Raw genomic sequence first — 7,756 nt, 5'->3', positions numbered from 1 at the left:
CGAAATTGTAGCGCCAACGTTTGTGGTTTACTGTAGTGCTTTGATTCCTCCGTCTAAATTAGGAAACGTTTAATTCACTTTTGATCAATTCAATTCATGCGCCGATCTCCACCGTAAAAAAAAAAAGATGAAAATTTCCCTTTGAATTTGATTTCATCATATCAATAAAGTAAGGAATTCAAAAGATCTATAACAAAAATTACAGTATCCCTTAAAATATAACAACAAAAAAAACCCATTCAAATCAATATTAGCTGAGAGGTTTTCAATAGAATATGGAACTTGGAGTTATTGTTCCAGATGTGATAGGGAGTGTTTGTGTCGGATGAGTAATAAAAAAAATTAAACGAGTCTTTCTAAATTGACAGGTGTCCGAATCTAAATGGAAGGTGTTTATTTGAGGCGGAACATCCGGACTCTAAAATAAAATCCCCAATAAAACGCATAGTAGGACTAATCGTGGAAAATCGGAGCCTAGGTCTCGTTTCTAAGGCGCTGCATTTGACATGGAGAACGGGGGGTGGCGCTTCTAATAATTCCCCCTCAAAACCCTTATTATTAGGCACAAGTCCATTCTAGTAATCCTCTTTATTTTCCAAAAGCTGATAAAATTCATCTTATTTGGCAAGAATGGAAATAAAATTGTATCATTTCCATCGCTCCCAAAAAACCAATGGGGATAAATTTGAACTTAGGCTAACTTAAATTAAAGTGAAGAGTCTTTTTCCTTTTCTTCTTTGTAAAACTAGATCAACAACTTCGATCGGCCGGCAGGCGAATCTACAACTTCCGTTGTCATTACTCCACCAAAAAGTGCACGAGACAAGCTACTTTTTCCAGGTACTCTTATACTAACAACAGTTGATTTCCTTCAATGCAACAGCAGTAGAGGTTGACAAGATTGGGATGTTTTCTTTAGTTGGAATCTTGCAAAACATACAGTCGATAGTTGCGAATTTTAAGTATAGTAACTAGCAGCATATAAGGTGTTTGTTGTTATGTCTAGCTAAGGTATTAACCACTAACCAGGTTTTGACAGTTTCTGATTTTGCCAAGATTTTCCTTCACAAAATACGATCCAGGTGTGTGCATAGCAGATCAAGCTCTTTTTTGGTTTCTCTTATTAGAAGCTTCAAGTTGCTTGTAGAAATAATTGGTTGATACAATACGATCCAAGTTTTATTTGATTAAATTTCAGCTGAATTGTTGAGATTTAGAGTACTAGATATTAATATTAGATATATGATTGCGTCTTGACTATCAGCAGCTCGAGTTTTGAGTTCAATTAGTTCATAAAGGATAGAGGGTTCAAGTTGTGGCAACTCATTAATTGGTGGAATTATAAGCTCAAGAGTCAAGAGTCATTTGCATGTGGGGCTATGTTAGAGATTAATACAACATGATCTATGATTGTGTCTTAACTACTAGCTCGAGTTTTTAGTTCAATCGGTTCCAGAACCCTAAAAATTATTATTATTATGACACTGGAGTTTTCATCTTCAGTATTTCCTTCAAGGATTTTGAATTAGTTATTATTATTATTATTAATAATAGCAGGATTTGCCAATTGAGAAATTAGTTTTTGTTAATTTTTTTTTTTTATTACAGTTTTAATCAAGATAGATTGTTTTCTTTTCTTTTTTCTTTTTATTGGAAAAATAAGTTGAGTTTAAATTATCAAAATAACTTTGAATTGGAAAGCCACCATTGTAAATAAGTTAAAGTTGGAGGATGAAATTAACATATTACAGATGTAGTCAACTCATTCAGATTGGCAGGCGCTACCAAACAAAGATGGAATCAACAACCTACGTTGTCTTTTTTCCAAGTCAACTCCTTTGGCATCTTGGCAGCAAATTCAGATTTGATACTTCAATTTGCTAAAAGTTCAGATCTTCTCTTCTCTGAGTTCTCTCTGTTCTATCCTCTCCTTGTGTTAATTTCTTGAAACCATCCCAATTCACAGCTCTTCTTTCCCTTACCGTGAAAAATGGCAGAATCAATCCTTTCTGATATGGCTTTTGGACTTATTTCCAAGCTGGGTTCTTTGGTACTGAACGAGATAGGGCTTTGGTGGGGTCTCAAAGATGAGCTTGACAAACTCAAGACAACTATTTCCACAATCGAAGCTGTTCTTCTTCATGCGGAGGAGCAGTCCATAGTGAATCCTCAAGTCAAAAATTGGCTTGGAATGCTGAGTGAAGCCATGTATGATGCTGATGATTTGCTCGATGAGTTTTCAACAGAGGCCTTGCGTCAACAAGTTATGGGTGGTTCTAAAACAGCAAAAAAGGTGTGTCTTTTCTTTTCAAGTTCCAACCAGTTTGCTTTTGGTCTCAAAATGGGTCATAAGATTAAGGCCCTTAGAGAGAGATTAGATGGAATTGCTGCTGAAAAGGGTAAATATCGTTTAGAGGACCGATCTGTGGAGAGGGTTTTTGTAGTTAAGGGCAGGGAAACTCACTCCTCTCCACCTCAAGTTGTTATTGGTAGACAGGTTGAAAAGGAGGCAATTGTAGAGCATTTACTCTCTTCTGATTATCAAGAGAATGTGTCCGTTGTTCCTATTGTTGGCATTGGAGGTTTGGGAAAGACTACACTTGCTCAACTGGTATATAATGATGACAATGTCAAAAACCATTTTGAGTTGAGGATGTGGGTCTGTGTATCTGATGATTTTGATGTGAAATTACTGGTGAAAAAAGTTTTAGAATCTGCAACTGGACAGATGCCTCAAAACACCGCGATGGATCCATTAAAAAATCTCCTCCATGAAAAGATAAATGGGAGAAAGTATCTGCTTGTGTTGGATGATGTGTGGAATGAGGATCGAGATGAATGGTCGAGGTTAAAAGACTTGTTAGTGGGTGGTGCAAGAGGAAGTAGGATTGTAATTACTACACAACTTCAGAAGGAGGTTGCAGAGATGAGTCGGCCAATCTATATACATGAATTAAAAGGTCTATCCGAAGATGAGGCTTGGTCGTTGTTCAAACAGATGGCATTCAAGCAGGGACAAGTGCTGAATCCGAACCTTGAAGCTATTGGAAGGGAAATTGTAGCCAAGTGTTGTGGAATTCCTTTAGCCATAAGAGCAATAGGAGGTATGATGTTCTCTAAAGATTCAGAGTGTGAATGGCTAAGGTTCAAAAATAAAGAACTCTCCAAGATAGCTGTATACGAGAATGATATTTTACCAATTCTTAAGTTGAGCTACAACCATCTTCCTTCCTATTATAAGCATTGCTTTGCTTATTGTAGCTTGTATCCTAAAGACTATGAAATTCCTGTAGAAGATCTGATACAACAATGGAAGACTCAGGGGTATCTCAAGTCAACAGATTCAAATGAGTCTCTTCAAGATGTAGGCTTTGAATGTTCATGGATCTTTTTCGGTTGTCGTTCTTTCAAGATGCTACTAGGGATGATTTTGGTAACATCAAATATTGCAAAATGCATGATTTAATGCATGATCTGGCTGTTTCAGTTGCTGGGGACAATTTCTCTGCATCACATTATGGAATAACAAGTATTAAAGACAAAGCTCGACATATGTCATTTCAGGTTGATTCAAACTCTATTTTGCAAGATTTTTCTCCATTGTGGAAGGCAAAAAAGTTGAGAATGGTATTACCGTTGAACCATTTTCCCATTGAAGAAGAAGAACTCGATGCCATGTTTTCTAATTTGAGATGTTTGAGGATGCTTAAAATATCTCACTCCAAAATTAATAAACTGCCAAGTTCCATTTGTAAATTGAAGCATCTAAGATATCTTGATCTGACCTGCTGTTTCAATATCGAGAAACTTCCATATTCAATCCCTGATTTACAGAACTTACAAGTGTTGAAATTAAGTTCGTGTAGTAGACTCAAGGAACTGCCGGATAATATCACAAAGTTGGTCAATCTTACAGATCTTGACAATTTCCAGTGTTATGGGTTAACTCATATGCCGCGGGGTATTGGGCAACTGACACGACTTGAGAAATTATCTCATTTTGTAATAGCCAGGGATAATTCTATCTCCAAGCATAACGGCGGGCTTGATGAATTACATGCATTGAACAACTTGAGAGGTTCATTGGCAATCATGAATTTGAAATACCTGAAAAATGTTGCATTTGAATTTAAGGCAGCTAATTTGAGCGAGAAGAAACAGCTTCAAAGTTTAACATTAGAATGGGGCATCTTTGAAGATGGTGACGATAATGTCAATGCGAATGATGAAATGGGATTGGAAGCTCTATGCCCACACCAAAATTTGAAAAGTTTGTCTTTGTGGGGTTACAGAGGAGCGAAGCCTCCAAGCTGGCTACCATCTATCACTAATTTGGTGTCCATTTATATTAAACGTTGCAGAAGCATACAGTGGCTCCCACCATTTGATCAGCTCCCTTATCTTAAAAAGTTGTGGGTTCGTGGTTTAACTAAACTGGAGCATATATATGTTGCTCTGAATTTTGAAAACGGAGGATCTTCGTCATTCTTTCCTTCCCTAACAGGCCTTACTCTCACACACTGTCCCAATCTGAAGGGATTTGTGAGATGCAAGACTGATGTTGGAACAAAACCATCATCGATATCAATGGAAGAGCTGCCCTGCTTTCCTTATCTTTCTGATTTGGAAATTAGAGGTTGTCCTAACTTGACTTACATGCCATTTTTTCCGGAGCTTAAAACACTGAAATTGAAGGAAGTACCATGTGACGAGAACATGCAGTGGCAAAGCCTTAAAGTTCTCCATTCCATTGAATTTAATTGCATGCCAAACTTGGTTTCTCTACCAAAGGAGCTTCAATACGTTACCGCTCTGCAACAACTGCTTATATATGGGTGTCATCATTTGACCTCTATACCAGAGTGGATGGGCGACCTCGTTGCGTTACAAGATTTGTCTATCGTTAATTGTCCCGAACTATCAGAAAGATGTAAGAACAACACATCTGAGGATTGGCCTAAGATTTGTCACATTTCAAATATTTCCATCGACTCTCTAAGTATTCAGAGGAATGGCTGCCACCTGCTCTGACCGCAATTTTGGAAGAGTATGTCCTCCTCTTCAATCTCCATCCTTTTTGGTCGTTTCTATAAAATCTGTATTTATGGATATTGTATATGGTTCAAGTTGAGTTTTATATGTACAAGAAAGTGGGGGTCTTTTTGGATTTTTGTGATTTATATTCGGGTTGAATTGTCCTTGCAGTGATAAACAGACTCTGAAACAACATGCGATGTTGATAAAAGCCCCTTAATTGTCATCAGAATTGACAAGGTCAGTTCCGATTCTGAATGATCAACAACTGTTTGCTTCTTTTTGTATTTGAATATGCTAATTACTTGTCTTCCCCTTTGATTTATACTTTCATTTGTTTGAACTCTGCAGTAAAATTTGCTGCTGTTAGGATGGAGAACTTTCGCATGTGTTTCTGCTTTAGACTGCCAGAGTTTGTTGTATGGCTTGTATTATAAAAGAGCAGCTCGGTGCACTATGCGTCCCCGCTAAGCGAGGGTCCAGGGAGGGGTCCCACCACAAGGGTGTACCGGGGCAAGTCTTCCCTTGCCAATTCAAGAGGCCGCTCCTAAGACTTGAACCCATGACCTCTCGGTCACACGACAACAACGTTTACCATTGCGTCAAGCAAGATGAGATTTCAGACATTTGGCACCTGTTCTACCTTTCATTGCTCTTCTAATGGGCAAAAAAGTTGTGCCTGGTAAATGCTAATAAATTTCATTAGACATGACAATGATGAATTGGGATGCATAGGCTTCAACTTGTGTCTAATGGCAATACAATTTGTACTTTCATTTGTTTGAACTCTGCAGTGCCTTTGATTCAAACTTGCTGTGGGCTGTGGCTAGCAACTTTGAAGCTCGTCGTGTTCTTTTAACCAATCTGGTATTACCTTATTGTCTCCATTTACTTATGAACAGGTAACCTAGCAAATTGGAATATCAAATTTGAATCACACGTTTTTGTTTGAGATCATTTCAGGGCACTTTGTCAAAAAGGTTCCACAATATCAACATCAAATAGGATTCTGCGCATCTCAGTCATCTTGCAACAGAAACAGCCATCTCAGGCGGGTAACATGTGAAGATCAATGCTGAAGCAAAACTATGGTATAACTTCCTCATAGTGAGTCCTGATTAACAATGTGAATAATCACGAGACTTTTTCTTTGAAGATGCTAGAGAAGCACACTCGAGATTCACCCGTCTCGTCCTTTCGAGAACCAATCTCGGTAAGTTCATCATCTCCTCGTACTCTGTTACGACATGGTCGCTCTCTCAATTATGCAATTTATGCTTAGTGCTACCTCTTTTGAATGTTTATTTCTATGGAACAGAGAAAATGGTTCTTCCACATATTAGTTGCCTCGATGATGACATGAAATGCATGTTTATCTTAATTTCCTGCAGATTTGTAAGAATATTATGTTTAATTATACTAAATTGAGATTTTGGGACCTTTTTGCTATTGTGCTCAGTTTGTTTTCTATATAATACTATTTCCACTTTTTTTATTATTATTATTATTGTCGTTTAAGGTATTTATTAGTTTATTAAAATGACCGATTTACTGTAATACTTTTCACCTAAAACTCTACCTTCCCTGCAAAAAGTCTATTTTTCTTAAATATTATGAGTTAAGTATAAGATTGTTTCAGGGAAATCCCTCAAAAAGGCTGATGTTGGAACGAAACCACCATCGATATCAATGGAAGAGCTGCCCTGCTTTCCTCGTCCTCGTCTTTCTCAGTTGGTATTTGGAGGTTGTCGTGTCCTAACTTGAGTTACATGCCACTTTTTCCTGAGCTTAAAACACTAAAATTGAGGAACGCCAGAATAAAATCTCTGATGGAATTACTGAAGATGACGACAACTTCATTGTCACAATCCACCTCTTCACCTTTCTCTACTCTCTCTCTCTCTCAATTGGAGAATCTTTTCAATCTCGTATATGGAACATGGTCCAGTTGATGAGTTGCTACAGTACCTTCATTCTCTTCAAAAACTTGAGTTTTATGGGAAGGATGATGGCATGGAGTGGCAAATTCTTAAAGTCCTCCGTTCTGTTGATTTTCGTAAGATGCAACAGTTGGTTTCTCCGCGGTTCTTCAAATTCAGTTCATGTTTTTATTAGAGGATTCTCTAGTAAAAACTGCTGCTTGATTAGGACGGAGATGAACCTTAACCGTGGAACATAGTTGTCTTATCAAGCAATAAAAGAGCGGTAACTTAATATTTTCTGCTTACAAAGAGTTACTATGTCCGATGATCAATATGGCATGTAAATCTTCTAGTTTGTTGATTTCTAATTGTGGCATTTCTCGGCAGTAAATCTTGTTACTCTAAAACACCATTGAATTGCAGAACAAGTAAAGCTTTATAATAATCTTTAACAAAATGCACGAACCCTGCAGCGCGGCATGGACTCTGCCAAATGCATCAGTTCTTTAATCGATACGAGCCTTTATAGCTGGTTGGCAGATACGAGCCTTCATACCTTGTAAAAAATGTGTCAACCAATTTATCAGCTTGTTCAAATGAGTTACAAGGTGATTGATTATCTTGCTTTCTGTACGGGTTCATATGGTTTATCATTTGCTTTCGGCTTAATACATCATTTGCCCCCTGAATTTGTCCAAAAACTTGACTGACCCTCTGAACTTTCAAAGTGTCTCAATAGCCTCTTGAACTTGCATAAGATGTTCAGTTAGCTCCCTGAACTTGCATAAAATGTAATAAAT

General features: G+C 37.5%; 1 pseudogene; it reads left to right on the top strand.

The window, feature by feature from the left end:
- The first annotated feature begins 359 nt into the window (after positions 1 to 359).
- On the top strand, positions 360 to 6,641 carry LOC136225905 (disease resistance protein RGA2-like; annotated as a pseudogene).
- The last annotated feature ends 1,115 nt before the right edge of the window (positions 6,642 to 7,756 follow it).

The sequence above is a fragment of the Euphorbia lathyris genome, chromosome 4 (genome assembly GCF_963576675.1).
Source record: "Euphorbia lathyris chromosome 4, ddEupLath1.1, whole genome shotgun sequence".
Lineage (NCBI taxonomy): Eukaryota > Viridiplantae > Streptophyta > Magnoliopsida > Malpighiales > Euphorbiaceae > Euphorbia > Euphorbia lathyris.
This window is presented reverse-complemented; position numbering and strand designations above follow the sequence as displayed.